The sequence below is a fragment of the Sciurus vulgaris genome (genome assembly GCF_902686455.1).
Source record: "Sciurus vulgaris genome assembly, chromosome: 8".
In the NCBI taxonomy this organism is placed as follows: domain Eukaryota; kingdom Metazoa; phylum Chordata; class Mammalia; order Rodentia; family Sciuridae; genus Sciurus; species Sciurus vulgaris.
In genome coordinates, this window is record NC_136468.1 from 78,265,683 (window position 1) to 78,285,125 (window position 19,443).

General features: G+C 35.7%; 1 protein-coding gene across 1 annotated transcript in view; it reads right to left on the minus strand.

Annotated features, from left to right (window-relative positions):
- The window catches only part of CRPPA (CDP-L-ribitol pyrophosphorylase A), a 369,555-nt gene that overhangs the window by 220,734 nt on the left and 129,378 nt on the right, over positions 1-19,443 (minus strand). The gene's annotated exons all lie outside the window — the stretch shown is intronic.

The following is a 19,443-nucleotide window of genomic DNA, read 5'->3' on the forward strand; positions in this document are numbered from 1 at the left end:
TTTACATACCCTGATAAGATTCATGTTGTCAGATTTTTATTAAAGTGTGGCTCCTATAGAAAGAGCCTACTGGGTACCATTGTGTGGCTAAGATCATTGGTAATTTTCCTTTAAAAACTCAGCCTCCTAATAGTGTTCTGCTATTTGTAATGTAACCTGTCAGGGTATGTATCTGCTCTCTGGCAGATACTTCCCAGATCCTATCCAGTGATCTATTCAAGTACAGAACATGTACGTGCAACTGCAAATTAGTTCTCCTGTATCATGAACTGAAAAATGTAGTATATAATAAAATGGTATTACGTAAGTACAATAAGGCAATAGAAGTTCATAACTGAAGTATTCAGATGATTATGATGCAAATGGTCTGAAAATCCATTTCAACAAGTGTTCAGTTAGTGCCTTACCATGCCTATAAAATGGAACTTTCTCCAGATTAGTTCATAATTGGATTTGTACAAATACTTTGTTTAGCTCAAGCACATAAAGCAAGTCTACCCAAAACAAATGGCCCTGCTATGCCTTTATCCTGTCAGGTAAACTGTGGGGCAAAATTATGAACTATTTTGTAGAATTAAAGAGTATTTAATTTGGTAAGACAGATGGTAAGTTGTTCAAAGCAGTCAATCAATCTATGAAAATCAAATGTAGTATCACTATATTATCTCTAACACAAGCACATGCAAAACAAATTAGAGTCTCCTCTACTATTTTAGTTTCTGATCCCCAATACAATTCTATTATCTGGAAAAGATAAAAGAGAAAACACATCAATAGGCTTACACTATACATTTTACCAAATGCACTGATCAGATTCATTCATTCAACAAGTATTAAGCTAACTATTATATTCTAGGCCTTGTTCTAAGTGCTGGGAATAGAACAATGAAGAGTGAGCAAAATTTTTAACCTGTAGCAACTACATTTTAGTCAATAACTTTCTCTTCTGAAATTCAATAAAGCTAGTTAATTTTTTCCTCAAAATTCCAAAGTTAACTAGACATCTGAAATCAAACTTAATTGTTCCAACTTGAAAAAGAAAATACTTTTCTATATTAATCATCTACTCTATATGATAAACTCAGACAAAAATTTAAGGGGGTGATATATAGTTACTTTATTTTCTATTCCCTCCAACTTTGAAGGGTAAAACATTTTATATTAAGATATTATAAAAGTAACTTTTTGCAAATAGAACATTATGATGGATTTTTAAACTTAAAAAAATTCTAGAATTCTTACATGAAAATATTTGCATAGGAACCAGTCCTATGAATAAAATAAATGTTTTTATTACTTAAAGGTTTGTGATTACCTAATATTAACTAACTGTATAAAAACAAAGGCTTCTAAATTTATTTTTGTTACTTCATCCTATGAGCGAGAGATAGCTATTAAAGAAGGATTAAGCTTTTCAATTTGGATTAGCATCTTCTTCATAAAGCCTTAAATACCTCAGCTGCACCTCTCAAAATAAACAGATTTAATGAAAATTAACCACAGAAACTATTTGACAAGCTTTAAAAGTAACTTTTTAAGAAGAGCCTTTTTTTTTTTTTTCTAAATAAAATAGCAAATGTACTTCAAAGAGAGAATTACTGGAAAATGTTGCAATTTTGAATTCATGAGTTATTCTATTCATTTTTTTTAATTTTACAGTATTATTGGTTGTCCTTTCTTTAGTTCTAATTAGAAAAAAAGGCACCCTAAAAATCAGTTTTCAAGTTGAGTTCTTCTGTCAGCATGATCTGTAGTTTTCCTTTGACCTTGCACAATACCCTATTATGGAAATTACTTTTTTTTAAAAATCCTGTAGTGATGGATTTTTAAAATCAATCCTTTCATAGATGTGTTTTCAAACTCTGCTTCCTGGAGCCCCGGGGCTACATCAAGGATGGCAACAGTGTTCTGTGCAGGTGAGGCTCCAGACTAACATCTGCCACTCACCTAGTTCAGCTCCATCTTTGTTTTCTGCATCTGTGCAATAATTAATCTGAGTAATGAGTTTAACTGAAAAACAAAATTCAATAGAGGAAAATCTTGATGCTTATAGCTACAGACATAATTATCTTTTCATTCCACAAAATTCTCTCAACTACCTCAAGGTACATTTCTGCTGGGGCCATTCCACTTATATTTTGTGGCTTCTCTCTGTTAAGACACAAAACAGTAAAACAGGCATTTCAAAATAGAGTCCCATCCCACTGGCGAGGATCCTCCCTGATTAAGACTGCACTTAATGTTTTCTGACATTTCACCTCTCAGGATAATGAATACGTAACCCAAATACTTAGAAAAAAGCTTTAAAAACTTCTACTTTAAAGGTAGAGAATACTTATTAAACAGATATTTTTGGAACTTGATTTCCATTTCATCAATTATGTATACCTAGAAAATATTCTTTTGTCTAGACTGGATAACTGTATTTTAAAATCTCTAAAAAAGAAACATCACCACATTGTACTGTTGAGGGCAAAAAAACAAACAAGACTATTTTGTTTCTTTTGTTGTTATACAATGATGCCAGAACACTTGATCTTAAAAAAAAAAAAAAGAAGAAAAAGAAAAATGTAGTTCTCATCAAAAGAAATTCTCAAGTCATTCGTTTCAATAATATTGTGATGACACAAACACTTCAAACTCATTCTAAAGAAGCATTTTCAGACAAAATTGCCTGAAATTGTTAAATTTCTTCAATAACTGATTATAAATCTTGTGCCTTGAAGACAGTTTTGACATTTAGAAATAAAAAGTCTGTTCATTTAAGACTGAACAGTGTAGTAAGTGACCCAGCAAAGTATTTAAAAGTATACTAGGCCAAAAATATGGTACAACTATAAATTTTAAGTTCTTATGTAGACAACATGAAATCTCCCCAAAACAAAAATGTTTACTGAAGACTTGCCATGGCACAACTACTTAGGAAAACCATGAGGGCCGAACCCTATTTCTGGGAACCAGTGCTGTACTTTCCTGTGGCTGGTCATTCTTGGGAGGTGGGTGGTAACCTGATCATTTTGGGAGATTATTCTCTACCCTGGTGATGGGGGGGAGGGATTAAAATCTGGTCAGCCCCAGATGGAGGAATAGAGGAGGTCTTGACCCTGGCTGTTCCATGGCATGAAACCAAGAAACCAAGAAAGCAGAGAGGCAGCTTCTCCACAAGGTGGGTGAACCAATAAAAAGACAAAAAGGGCAGGGAGGGAATTTTAGTGGAACTTAAAACCAGACATTCAAACCAGACCAGAGACACAGAAGGTAGGCTATAATAAGGAAAAAAATCCCCAGCAGTACAGCCACCAGCATATTTTGCTGACAACATGATTCTATATATAGAAGATCCAAAAAACTCCACCAGAAAACTTTTAGAATAAATCAATTAAGCAAAGTAGCAGGATATAAAATTAACCCCCATAAGTCAATTGCATTCCCATACATCAGTGATGAAACTATTGAAAGAAAAATTAGAAACTACCCCATTAACGGTAGCCTCAAAAAAAGCAATAAAATATTTGGAAATTAATCTAACCAAAGAGGTGAAAGACATCTACAGTGCAAACTACAGAAAACTGAAGAAAGAAATTAAAGAAGACCTTTGAAGATAGAAAGATCTCCCATTTTCTTTAATGGTAGAATAAACATTGTCAAAATGGCCACACTACCAAAAGTGTTATACAGATTTAATGCAATTCCCATTGCCATTCTTCATAGAAATAGAAAAAGCAATCATAAAATTCATTTGGAAAAATAAGAGGCCCAGAATAGCCAAAGCAATCCTTAGCAAGAAGAGTGAAGCAGGAGGCATCACAATACCAGACCTTAAACTATACTAAAAGCCATAGAAACAAAATGGCGTGGTATTGGCACTAAAACAAGCACATAGACCAATGGTACAGAAGACACAGAGACAAACCCACATAAATACAGTTATCTCATACTAGACAAAAGGCACCAAAAACATTTACTGGAGAAAGATAGCCTCTTCAACAAATGGTGCTGGGAAAACTGGAAATTCATAAGGAGCAAAAATGAAATTAAACCCCTCTCTCTCACCCTGCACAAAACTCAACTCAAAGTGGATCAAGGACTTAGGCACTAGAATAGAGACTCTGTGCATAACAGAAGAAAAAGTAGGCTCGAATCTCCACCATGTCAGTTTAGGAACTAACTTCCTAAACAAGACACCAAAGCACAAAAAGTAAAATCAAGAATTAATAAATGGAATAGAAGCAAACTAAAAAGTTTTTTCACAGCAAAGGAAACAATCGAGAACATGAAGAGAGTCTACAGAATGGGAAATAATCTTTACCACATGCACCTCAGATGGAGCATTAATCTCCAGGATATATAAAGAAGTCAAAAAACTTAACACACAAAAAAAAAGAAAGAAAATTACCCAATCATTAAAAAGGCTAAGGAACTGAACAGACACTTCACAGAAGAACTACAATCAATCAACAAATGCATGAAAAGATACTCAACATCTCTAGTAATTAGAGAAATGCGAACCAATACTACACAGATTCCATCTTGCTCCACTCAGAAGGGCAATTATCAAGAATACAAGCAACAAATGTTGGCAAGGATGTAGACAAAAAGATACACTCATATATTGCTGGTCAGACTTTAAATCGGTGCAACCACCACAGAAAGTAGCATGGAGATTCCTCAGATAACTCAGAATGGAACCATCATTTGACCCAATCATCCCATTCCTAGGTTTATACCGAAAGGAATTAAAATCAGCATACTACAGGGACACAGTCACATCAATATTCATATCAGCTCAATTCACAATAGCTAAACTATGAAACCAACCTAGATGCCCTTCAACAGGTGAATGGATAAACAAAGTAGTGTATATACACAATAGAATATTACTCAGCCTCAAAGAATGAAATTATGGCAATTGCCAGTAAATGGATGGAACTGGAGAATATTATGCTAAGCAAAATAAGCCAATCTCAAAGAGCCAAATGTTTTCTCTGATATACGGATGCTAATTTGCAATGGAGGCGGGAATAGAGGTACTTTAGACTAGACAGCAGGGACTAAAGGGAGGGGAGAAGGTATGGAGGTGGGAAAGATAGAATGAATTGGACATTATTACCCTATGTGCATATATGATTACACAACCTGTGTAACTCTACATCATGCACAACCAAAAGAATGAAGTTATACTCCATTTATGCATGATATGTCAAAAGGCATTGTCATAACTAACTAGAAAAAATTTAATTTTTAAATTAAAAATCTGTTTTCATCAGACTCCAGGAAGGTTGTCATTGACCCTGAATGTCTACTTTTTGCATTTACTTTTACCAGAGTACATGTCAAACTTAAAATGATAATCCTCCTCCAATTTCAGATGGCAGTTCAAATAGTCCTATATGCAATCATCAGAAATTTCTGGTCATTCTTCACACTATTGTGGAGTCTCAGACTTCTGCATGCTGGCAGACTCCTCTATTTCAGAATCCTCTCTTGACTCACTGTTCTATGGTCATGAGGTGCCTCTCGATTACATCCAAACATGTCTTTCACTGTATCAGACTTCCAAAGTCACATTTCCAAGTACTTGGCCCTGCGTCTAGTACTAATTTTAGCAGTTTGGCATTAGTAAGACTTTTTAGGCACCTTTATTTAAATGAGAGCCTCTTTGATGTTAGTTTGCTAATTTTATACTGATTCCAAAATATATATTCCATTGCTGCGATTTAAACAAATACTCTGTAATCACACACACACACACACACACACACACACACACACACACACACACACACACACACACACAAAGTCATACCACAAAGGGAATTTAAATTTAAGGAAAAGTCATACAATGCCACCAAGAGAAACTAAGTAAGGACTATATGACTAATAATAAAATACCACCAAAGAGAGAAGACAAGAAAGGAGGCAGAAAAAGGAAACAGTGAAACGAAAACACCTGGAATATTTGTACTCAATTTCATCTCACTCAGAAGAGATGTGGCATTGAAAAGTTGACATAGTGATTAACAGGACATTTTGCCCAGGCTACCACATGGCTTTTTCAAGTCCAACATCCCTCTGAAGCTCATCATTATTCAAACCTCATCCTCACGTGTCAGGTTCTCTGCCTCTGTCCTGATTCAGGAAGTATTACTATGATCCTGATTCATTTGAGTCCTGAAAGAGTACATCGACCCCTTGGCATGTGTTTCATAGGGCTCTGTAACAAAGCACTACAAAATTGATGGTTTGCAACAACAGAAATTCATTCTCTCTCTGGAAATTCTGGAGGCTACATGTCAGAAACTAAGGTGTAGACGGGTCCAAATTTCCTCTGAAGGCTTTTGGGAAGCTTCCTTCCTGGCCTCTTTCCAGGTTCCGGTGACTGTTGACAATCCTTAGCATTCTTTGGCTTGCAGATGCATCACATCCACATATGATATTCTCCTTGCATCTGTCTCTCTTCTGCTATTCTTATAAGGACCAGTCATGTTGGATTTAGAACCTACCTTATTCCACTATGATCTTAATTAACTTGATTATGTCTGCAAAGAGCTTCTTTCCAAATGTCACATCCACAGGTGGTAGAATTTGGGACATGAACACACTTTGAGAGAGATCATTTAACCCACAAAACAGCATGTGCTAAGTGTCTCAGTGGTGCCAACAGAGGCACTGTGGAAAGACCTGCCATGTTGCAGTCATTGAAAAGACAGTCAAGCTGTATCTGAGGACTAATTCTCTTGCTGAAGACAGTAATGCAATATTAGCACTTCACAAAAAAATAAGGGATACAAATTTGTGAGGATGGAGTGGAAAATTCAAAAAGCAATGTGCAGATTCCCTTTTATCCACAAATTTGAATGCTTTACAAGCTTGATGCAGGGTCAGAATTCCCTCAAGAGGTAAATAATCAAACCTCCAGAAGTCAAAAGTGAGGCTGGAGATACTTGACATATTAGTAACAATGCAATGCCTCAGAGGTGCTACTTTTCTTCTTTTCTCCATGGCCTTCAAACTCGGTCTAGCCAGATAGTCAAAGGGAGTTGTGCCAATGTGGATCTGGATCTTTAACAAAACACTTAAGAGGTAATTGCCAAAATCCTCATTATTACTATTTATGTCACCACAAATTTTAGAAGCATACTAATAGTATAGAACTTTGCTAGTTCTCTATTAGTAATAAATGAACAATATGCAAGATGCATACTGAACCAAGTTTTCTTTTTGACATGTGGTTAAATCTTAGAGATGACTAGGAATTAACTCTTCCCTGATTCATTCCAGAGGTAAGATATGAAACATCCCCAGATAGCTTCATAAGTCCTCAAAAGTGCATACTGAGGGGTGGGGTTATAGCTCAGTTGGTAGAGTGCTTGCTTTGCAAGCACAAGGCCCTGGGTTCAATCCTCAGCACTGGAAAAAAAGAAAAAAGGGGTGGGGGGGCATACTGAGAGAAGTCCACAGGAGCCATCTATAGAAAAGATAAAATGAAAAAGTGCTTGCCTGCTGGGCTAACAACATTTAGATGTTCCTAAATGAGCAACAATATTGTACACATTTTCTCTGCAAGAATTTCTCTGCAGAATTTTTGGACTCCAATACTTTGGGTCTAAGATGACCTCAGCATGCAACAAGGCCCATCTTGTTACTCAGAAAATACCCAATTAATAGAACTTTCTGTTCTAAATATCAATGAGGAAATACATTATGGACTCATATAACCTCGATGAAGAAATATACAATGGACTCAAACAAGGGCAAGCCATCCTCCAAGATGTGCCTGTTTCCACAGGAAGAAGTAAGGTGACAGTAGTGCTACTACCTTGATTCCAGCAATCACTCCATTCTCTCCAAAATAACAAAACTAGCTGTTAGAAGAGTTGGACTTCATCGGAGCAAAGAGTTCAATTCTTTCTGCAGGGCCAAGAGAGGGTCTGGCCACTGCCCTACTGGTCCAAATTGTGGCAGGTGTGCTTTCAACCTACTTGGAGCCACCACCCAGGCCCAGAAGGAAATGTTGAATGTGGCAGCAGAGTTGCAGTTTTAATTCAATTGGGTGAACAGAACAAGAGGCTATATGTACACAGCAACTGAAAGAAAAAGAAAAAAGAGAGAGAGAGAGAGAAAGAGAGAAAACAAAACTTATGGGCTAAAATGGAACTTATCTGAATTATGAGTGAATTTTCTTTAGGCCAAGGCTATATATACATATCTATCTATATCTATAGATATAGAGTTACCTATCTCACACTTTCATGGCTCAGGAAACCCAGTAAGACTGATTCCTTTTTAAGGTTCTCATTTTAAAATCTAAGTACACACACAAGCAAAGATCCATAGCCAAGAAACATCTCTTACCTTCCAGAGGTCAGGTGATCCTTCTACAAGTTTGGCTTTAATGTGACAGTATTTTAGAGCCAACTGTAAACATTCCGTTCCAAATTCCAAATCATAGTCACTACACTGGTGTATAAAGGGGTGGGGTGGGGGGAAGAAAAAGTACTCCAAGTTAACCAACTGCAACATAGTTTTAAATAAAACTTTTATTTCATAAAAAATGAAACAAAAGGAAAAGCCTAGAGAATTCACAAACCATTTAATTAGCTACTGATAACATTATAGAATTATCTTCTATTTCCTAAAAGCAAAGCAAAACAAAAACAAATGTTGCAAACATCCTTAATGATTTTGAGCTTCCTCAGTAGCTTCAGGTGTTGAATAAATACTTTATTTCATTTGTCATGTTACATTTCCGAACCCACTTATAAAATGCCTGAAGATGTGACTAAAGAATTACTGTATCAGAAACCTTAATTCAACTAGCATTATGTCCAAACCCCTTTTATTTACATTAAGACATTTATAGGTCATTGTTCTCTTATTCATTTTAAATCCCAAGGTTTTAACTGTATATCAATGAAAGTGGAACAAGTACATTAAAATAGGTTGGAAATCATAATGGAGCACTTATAATTTATTATCAATGAGTATCAACACTAATCATTCTACTACTTTTCTCAAAAGAGTAAAGCTCTGAAAACAAATATTTATTTTAAAGTGACCAGAAGTGGCATATTTGTTCCTAAATTTGAGTTTAGATATTCCATAAAAGGGATGGTAGGACTTAATGCCTTAGTATTGAAAATATATGCTCCTTAAAAGATTTACAACTTGTTTCTAAACATTGAAACAGTAAAATACAAAGTAACATTTTTAAGCATTTTTGGCATAACCATCAAAACAACCAAGCAATAGGGACTGGGGAGGTGGTAGTTCAGTGGCATAGTGCTTGCCTATTATGCACAAGGCCCTTGGTTCAATTCGAAGTACTGCCAAAAGAATAAAGAAAAATAGCCTTGTAATATTAAAGCAGACAGCAATTTGCAATAGAATGTAATCACAGCACAAGAAGATTATATACAGAGCATTCAATGGAAAAAAAAAAAAAAATACTTCATTTTGTCATGAAGGAACCAAGGAAGGCCCATCCAAGGAAACAGTCTCTGATTTCCATTTTAGAGACAATGAAACTGGAGGAGAGGGAACACTGTGCAAGCAAAAGGTGCCATGCAAAGATACTGAGGTTTGAGATGTTTGGTAGGTTTGCATTTTTGGAAAGAGTGTGACTATGCTGGGGGAACTGCAGGAAAGCATCAAGTATGAATATGGTATTTAGCACCCGTGGCGAAACATGCGATATTGTACTGGAGTTTATCTCCTAAATGTAGTGGGTTGCAAGATTAATGAACAAGAAAATGAAACTACATATAGAGGCCCTATTTCACCAGAAGAGTCATGACTTACCTCTTCTTTTGGTATACCACATGACTTATTTTCATAGGTATTTTTAATACAATATTATCAATAGTAGTTGCATTCAAATAAGTTGAAATTAATCTTGATATAACTCTGCTTTGTACTTTCAACATCCACATATTATCAGGTACATGGTATCAGGTACATGATATCAGTAGTACATGAGTGAATGAGGTGTTTATATGGTCAACAGTTCTCTCCTCACTGCATGATTAAATCCCAAAGATAACTCATGATATGCATATTAAGAGAAGCCCATATTAACAGGTACTCCCTTTAGTCTCAGATGGGAAACATCCTGGATGCTGTGCCCCTGCCAGTCATGCACTGTGCTAGACAAGTCAATAGAAAACACATATAGTTCAAGGACATATGAAATATAGACAGGAAATGGAAGCTGGGCATTCTTAGAGACTAGACTGGATTTATTACATACATTAGTACCTCCGGTATTTAGGTGGTTTAGAGTTTGTTTTTTTTTTTTTTTAAATAAAATCTTTCTTTAAAGGAGAATTCAGAAAGTACACTTATAAAATCTGAATCCCTGTTTCTAAAGAACATTGACTATGGATTTCTGCTCTATCTAGGATATACGAAAAGTAATGCTCACATCTTAACTATAAGAAAAGCAAATGACCTACAAAAGTAAACTTTTTCTTCAGTCCATCCAAGCTGTGGTCACAGAATGACCAAAAAGTCTTTAACCTAAGGAAAGGCAAGCCTCTCTCAAGAAGGGATGCAAACACTGGCTCACCCACTTCAAAACACAAAAGCAAGAAAGCCTGAGTGCCATATAGTTAAATGAGAAGAAAGGTAAAAATCTGAGTGAATTTGCTCAAAACCAAGTAGAGGCTACTGAAACAACACAGAACCTCTCTGATCATAATTTTTATCAAGAAAATTTATAATGAATGTGTGGTCGTGGTTTCCTGACATTTTTGACATTATCATCCAACATGGGGTTATGATGATAGCACTTGTGAACAATACAGACACTGCAAACTATCTGCCTCCTGCTACAGTTCAAATCTGGAGTGTCCCACAGAGGCCCATGTGTTGGTCCCTAACCTATAACCCTATGGGGAAGTGCTGGAACACAAAATTTAGGTGGGTCCTACAAGGAACTTTGGTCATTTGGCTATTCTTTGAAGGGGATACTAGGACTTCTTCCTGTTTTGTTTTGTTTTGTTTTCCCAGCTATCATGAGTGAGCAGCTTCTTCTGCCAGGCCCTCCCACCATAATGTATGTAATGTCTCACTATAGACCCAAATCAACAGGACCAGGCATAGACCAAAACCATGAGCCAATATAAACATTTCCTACTTATAAGTTGTTTATATCACATATTTTGTCACACTAATGGAAAACTAACACACCCTTAAAGTTGGCCCTCTAAAACTGTTAAAACACTATTCTACCCAAGCAAAAGCCCCAAGGACACTGTAAGCAAAGATCGATCAAATACATGTGTAATGCTCTACTTACCTTGCCCATCTGTTCCTGTTGCTGTCTACTTTGACCATAATATTTTGCTCTTAGCACATTAATCATAGGAGTTATGGGGTTTTTTTCCATAAATCAATCTGGTGATAAGTTGCAGTATATTTAAAATATAAATACCCAATTCTAAAAATAGCACCTATGTTTTATTGGTGTATTAAAAAGTATTAAATCTGGCTACCATTATGATAAACAGATATTTTTCTCACATCAACTTATTAGTTTATCTAATAGATATATGCAAATGGTATACATTAAAACTGATGATTCATTCCTAAATACATTTTGCTTAATAGAATCACATACACAGTATAGTGAACATGCAGCGCTATTTTCAATTAAGGAAGGGTTTTAGAATCAGGTAGACTTACAGTCCAACTGTGGTGCTGCAATCTAACAAGTTATCATCAATAAATGTAATTCATCATATCAATAGACTTAAGGTTAAGAATCATATGATTGTTTCAATATATGTTGAGAAAGCGTTTGATAAAATACAGCAACCCTTCATACTCAAAACACTAGAGAAAATAGGAATAGGAACATACCCCAACATTGTAAAGGCCATCTACGCTAAGCCCACGGTCATCATCATTCTAAATGGAGAAAGCATTCCCACTAAAAACTGGCACAAGACAGGGATGCCCTCTTTGACCACTTCTATTCAATATCATCCTTGAAACTCTAGACAGAGCAATCAGGAAAAGAAGAACTCAAGCTATCACTATTTGCCAACAAAATGATTCTATATTTAGAAGATCCAAAAAACTCCCCCACACAACTTCTAGAACTAAAATGAATTCAGCAAAGTAGCAGGATGTAAAATTAATATGCGTAAATCTAATGCACTTCTATTCATAAGTGATGAATCTTCTGAAAGATAAATTAGGAAAACCACTCCATTCACAATAGCCTAGAAAAATAAAATATTTGGTAATTAATCTAACAAAAGAGGTAAAAGACCTCTACAATGAAAACTACAGAACACTAAAGAAAGCAATTAAAGAAAGTCTTAGAAGATGGAAAGATCTCCCATGTTCTTGGATAGGCAGAATTAATAGTCAAAATGGCCATACCACCAAAGGTGCTATACAGATTCAATGCAATTCCAATTCAAATTCCAATGACATTTCTCATAGAAATAGAGATAGCAATCATGAACTTCATCTGGAAGCATAACAGACCTTGAATAGCCAAAGCAGTCCTGAGCATGATGAGTGAAGCAGTAGGTATCACAATACCAGAACTTTGACTATACTACAGAACAATAGTAACAAAAATGGCATGGTATTGGCACCAAAATAGACAAGTAGACTAATGGTACCAAATAGAGGACACAGAAATAAACCCACATAAATACGGTTACCTCATACTAGACAAAGGAGCCAAAAACATCCAATGGAGAAAAGATTGCCTGTTCAACAAATCGTTCTGGGAAAACTGGAAATCCATATGTAGTAAAATGAAATTAAACTTCTATCTCTCACCCTGCACAAAACTCAACTCAAAATGGATCAAGGACCTACAAATTAGACCAGACACCCTGTACCAAATATTAGAAAATGTAGGTCCAAATCTTCATCATGTTGGCTTAGGACCATACTTCCTTATCAAGACTCATAAAGTGTAGCAAATGAAAGCAAGAATCAATAAATGGGATGGATTCAAACTGAAAAGCTTTTTCTCAGCAAAGGATATAATCAATAATGTGAAGAGGCTAAAGAGTGGGAGAAAATCTTTTCCACACACACTTCAGATAGAGCACTAATCTCTAAAACTTATAAAGAACTTATAAAGAACTAAAACTTTACACCAAAATACAAAGAACCTGATCAATAAATGGGCTGAGGAACTGGACAGATACTTCACAGAAGATATACAGGCAATTAACAAATACATGAAAAGGTGTTCAACCTCTCTAGTAATTAGAAAAATGCAAATTAAAATCACCCTAAGGTTCCATCTTACTCCAATTAGAATGACTATTATCAAGAACACAAGCAATAATAGGTGTTGGCATGGATGTGGGGGAAAAGGCACACTTGTACATTGCTGGTGAAGTTACAAATTGGTGCAGCCACTCTGGAAAGCAGTGTGGAGATTCCTCAGAAAACTTGGAATGGACCCGCCTTTTGACCCAGTTATCCTACTCCTCAGTTTAGAGATCATCTTCTGTTTCACATGGTTAGACTTCTATATGCTTATGACTCACTCAGCATCAAAACTTAAGCTAAATCTACTTGAGTGTTCTAGCACATAAGGCATGTCAAGTTTTATATTCATGTAAAAGTAGCCTTTGACTCTTCTAATATTTTTCAACTTGAACTAGTTGTTGACCCCTCTGCCAACTGAAAAGTCATCCCCCTAGGAATCCTCTAGACCACCATCTTCAGGAGACACTTCTTTTGTGTTGCCTCATGAATACCACAACTCATGAATTCTTTGCAATTTTCTTTTAACCAACATTTCCCTGGAACAAATCCTCTGAGAGTTTCTTTTCCTAGAGTGATCATCTTGAGGTGTTCAGGGGAAACTCTGAGATTAATATTTTTAGGTCTTCCTTCTTGGACTGGACAGGTTGCCTAAACAAAACTCTTCCAATCCCCAGCCAAGACAGAAAGCTATGTCACCCAGCCACCAGTTTCCCCTTTCAGCCGTCAGTGTGCACGTGGTGTGAGTCACAGGTCCTGGCAAGGCACTCGGGCCTCCCTGGAGCCAGAGCTCTCCCAGTGCACAGAGAGTGCTTCACCCCACCTGCTGCTCTTGGGATAATCAGTTGGGAGGGTGGTTTTTAGAGATCAGACTACTACTTAAGCAGGTTTTAACCAACTGTCTTTATATTGCCTCCTCCAGTCAGTTCCAGAGATCCCTGGTGCTGCCAGGGTCTGAACTTTGAGAATTCCACAACAGACAGACTTTACTTGCCCCACCATTTGCTTGTAATTTGGCCTTCTCAGATCTTCTAGGTCTGTCACCACTAATTCATTTGCTTTCTAGTTATTTTTTCTGTCAGTGTCATCTCTCCTATTCCTGTTCTTGAGGGCTTATGTCACTTTTAATCCCTTTCTAGTAAGTTTAATGAGGGTTGAGTAATGAACAAAATTAAATAAATGTTCAGAAACAGGAGTATGTGTATTCTAATTAGATAAATATTCCAAACTATCTCCCATAAAGTTGGTTTCAGTTTATGTTCCCATAAACAATGCATGCAAATGTGCAGGATTTTTAACATGAGGTAAATAAATATGAACCACAGGGACTGAAAACAACCTTTGAAAAACATTTGGTATATAATGAAATTATTTTCCTGGGAAGGAATTCCACAACTTTCAGAGGTTTTAGAACACAAAATAGTTAGGAAGCATTGTTTTATGGTAATCATGTAACGATCTGTGGCTACAAATAATCTGATTACATATCCTTCCAGCCTAAACATCATGCACAATACTATTTTGGCAAGGCAGCCTGGGAAGTTTGCCCAACAAAGAACAATATATACATTAGAGTAAAAGTAAATCAAAGGCATGCATGCACAGGTTTCCCACTCTGCTGTTACAGAGCCATGCTCAGAGCATTTCAAGTAGAAACAAAATAGACCATCTTACAGTTTGGTAAACAATGAACACCTGCATTTAATTTATCATCTGGAAATCAAACCTGAAATATTTGCATACATTTATATTGTTTGAATTATGCAATGTATTTTAGAATTGCATGAGACATTTGTCCAAGAAGCTTTGTTTTTCATATATCAGATCATTTTATGATTAGATAAACAATTTCAGACTAAGTCTGTATGAGGCTGATAATATAGATACAACCTTCACTCCACAAAAAATAGAAGTACAAATGATCTGGCTAAGGTGAAGATTTCTTTAGGTACAAATTTTTTAATGAGTTTACGCAGAATTACCTTCACAAAAGGCTTTTCATCCACCTATCAGTGGGGAAAAATAAACCTATTAGTTTATTGAAATTTTTGCCAGCTCTATATAAGCCAATACATTATGAAATTAAAGACAACACCATCATACCTGCCAGTTAACAACTTGGAAATATTTTTTTCATGTGTCCAAGTAATTTGGGAGAAGACAGAAAACAATTTTACCAGTAATTGCAAATCTCATTTTAGCCATCTCTGCTGACCTTCACAAATCTTGTCAAACACTATAAAAAGAACTTCATTGGATTGATTTACTCCCTTAGTTTTGATAAACCAATTCAAAGTTAGGCAATTAAGGGAAAAATTAAGATATTGCCCTGAAACAAATTACTAACCTTATGACACAATGAATTTAAATAGTTTTATTGTGTGATATACCTAATACCAATGCAAAACCCAAAGGGAAAAAGTCAAAACCCTACAACACTATTGAAATCCAGAGATAAGTTTTAAATTTCTGCATAAAGAACAAGGCTTTTGCCATAGTATCATATGTAGATTATAAAAATCTGAAATAAGTTCCAAGAAGTATAAAGAAAGAAGGTTCCAGATCCAGAGATCATTTCAATAGCAACAAGACTGGTCACATTATTACCCAAGGTAGATGAAATAGGAAAAAAAGCAAGCCCACTTGTTAAGTTAGTGAATCAGATATAAGTGACCAGTAGGACATCTAGTAAAAGTACTTATAGGCTGTTCAAAATGTATGTCCACTGTTTATGGGAGAAACATTAAAAAAGAATAATTGGAAAAGTTAGGGAGCATCTACTCATTTACTAAGCAAATATTTCACTGTGCTGAGAAGGTGAGTAAGGCTGGGGAAAATCATACAAGCAAATGTAAATGAGGCATTCACTGTAGTAAGGGAGGCAGGGTCACACACTGGGGAACTAAAGAGAGGTAACAGTGATTTTATTATATCATGTCTTCCTCTTTGTACATTGATATGTCATAAATTGTACCAAGCTTAAAGTGAGTTTAGAACCATCAATTAAAAGAATCTATTTTAAACGCTAGTTAGAAAGTAGCTCTTCTATTGACCAAAGATTTAGAATTATTTTCCCAATTTCTACACGGCTAGACCAGTAGCCTCTTGTGGACCTACTCAAGCTAACACACACTGACCTCTGCCTTCTTTCTAGTTTTCATTTCACTTATTTCCAAATCTCTCCTGCAAGTTTCCCTTTGCAATCTAGTTCCCACACCATCAACTCTTAGACTAAAACAGTTATCTATGAAACTATCTGTGCTCTACCAAACCACATAGCTCCTTTGCTTTAGAAGTATATTTTCTTTTTCTCTACTGTCTGTGTCCTTCAATCAGGAATGATTTCATAACAGAACAATTAAAATTGCACATACACTAGGCCATCAAGGTAAACACTAAAGTTATTCAGCAATAAAACAGAATGAATAGATACAACCAACAGCACAAATAAATCTCAAAATTATGTTTTAACTTGAAAACATGATTTCTCTTATACAATCGTCTAGAAAAGAGTAACTATAAACAGACGAACAGAGTACAGGGCCTAGGCTTATTGAACAGGAGCCAATCAGAGGGAGTCAGGCAGCTTTTCGTGGTGTTGAAAACATTCTTAAGGTGGATTGAGGCAGGGGTTATCAGAAAGTTTACTTTTGGCAATACTCACTGAACAACTAGAATGAATTTTACTGCATAAAAATTATCTCAGTAAATCTCAAGTAGGAAATAAAATACAAACATTTATAATCAGAACAACTCAAAAGAACAAACTCCCTAGTAATACGGTTAACCCAAGTATAAGAACTCTAGGGAGAAAACTAAAATTTTATTGATGTTTCAAAAGTATCTTTTAAGAAACAAAGCATTAAGTATAGATTCTATACTACAAAGATGGCTATTCCCAACTTGATTCACAGAAAAACTACAAATCAAAATCCCAGCAACACTCTTCATGAAATTTGATGAATTGGTCTTAAAGTTTCTATCAAAAATAAGATACAGAAATATATTACCTTTGAATATGAAGAATCAGACAATATGCCTTATTATGTCATACTTATATTGCCATTAAAATTAAGCAAGCAATTTTCATAATGTCATAACATCACTATCATTGTTACATATTAAATACTATAATGCCATAGCAATTAAGATGGAATCTAATAAGAAGAAAATTTGCCCATGGAACTCCATAACAAAAAAGGATCCATTGATTTAGTAATAACTGACATGTGACATAACTGCTACTATAAGTGGGAAGCTGATAAGGAATTATTCAATTAATACTGCTAGTGAAATTGGTTATCATTGTAAAAAATAACAATTGTTCTGTACATCAAATAACATACTAAAAACTTCACAAAAAAAGGTATATAGAGTATTTTATAACCTCAGAGTAGAATTTCTTAAATGGAAAGACTGATATTCTATTACATTTTAGTTAAGAAATTCTCTCATCCAAAAGTCCCAGAAGTCTAAAAAGCAAAAATCCAAGTGAGAAAGGTATTTGCAACATCTATAACAAATAACATTTATCTAGAATATAAAGGACTCTAAGAAATCAATGAGAAATAAGTGAACATAAAAATTAGTAAAGAGGAATGGAGGAAGGAGGGACTGTATAGAGGGAAAAGAAGGGTGGGAGGGGTGGGGGGAAAGGGGAAATAAATAACAGAATGAGTCAAAAACTATTACCCTATGTAAATGTATGATTACACAAATGGTATGCCTCTACTTCATGTACAGAGAAACGATGTATCCCATTTGTTTACAATAAAAATAAATTTAAAAAAACTCATGTGTGAGGCAATGCAATAAAGTTTAGAGATGAAATGACTGAGTTATAAGAGGTTTAACCTGATCAGTGAATTAATTCCCTGATAGGGATTAATGGAGTGGTATCTGAAAGCACATAGGGTATGGCTGGAAGAGGTGTGTCACTGAGGACTGCTTTGGGGGTTTACATTTCATCAGGTGCTGAGGAGCACTCTCACCCCATCTCTCTCTCTGCTTCTTGGGGCAATGCCCTAAGTTGCTGTCCTTCACCATACTGTTATGCTATGATGTTTTGCCTCTTCTTGGGACCTGAGAAATGAAGTCAGCCATCTATGGACTGAGACCTCTGAAACCATGAATCCCAAAATAAATTTTTCCTCCTTAAAAAAAAAAAAAAATTAGTAAGAGATTTTGCAAAAGGAAACACAAAGGTCCATACGTATCTGAAATTCAACATCCATGAGATAAAAGTTTAACTTTTACTGAATTGGAAATATAAACCATGGCAAGTGTTGAGTATAAAGAACTTTCACATCCATGGCTTGGAGTGTAAGACATCACCACCACTCTGCAAGACATTTTGGCCTCTCTAGTAAACTTAAACATACATGCTTCGCGTGACAAATTCCTCTCACAGATTCATTTCCTAGGTATAAATTTCACATAGACCCAGGAGACACAGAGAAGACTGTTACAGTTGGTGGAATTATTGGCCCCTCTTGTTCAATCTCCACAATCCATATCAATGACCTTTACTACATGACTTTGTAATTCTACTAAATGAGTGGAGGATGTTTTTCCTGCCCTTCAACTTTAGGTATGGCCCAAGACTTTACTTGTCAATAGAATGAAGAAGAATGATAGTGTGCCAGTACCAAGTCTAAAATATACAGGTTCTCTCATGATTGCACTGCCATCTTATGCCTCTGCTAGCCTCTATTAAAACTCTGGCACTAGCTAACATTCCCACCTGCAGGGAGAAGCACAAGTAGCACAGATCCATGAAATATGTGATTTTTGTTTTAGGCCACTGACTGATGATATTTTTCTTAATATTTGTGTAGTAGGAAACTCACATGAATATCAATTGCATACCCTCAAAAAATGTATGTTGAAATGCTTACCTCTGGCATCTCAGGCTCTGATCTTCTCTGGAAATTGTTTTTCCAGAGGCAATCAAGTAAAATTGAAACAGGCCAGAGACCCCACCCACCCAAAAGACCTTGCCAAAATTAAGCTTCTCCTCTTGTCAGATCAGTAGGATGTCTGTGAAGGTTATTGTGGTTGGTAATTTCCTCTTTCTTGCAAAATGCCAGGTTTGCACACAAAAGGTGTGAAAGAGTTAGTCTGCAGACGTTGTGCACAAAAATATAATCTGGGTTTCTTTTTTTTTGTAAACACTTGTGAAACCTGTGTCTGGTCTAG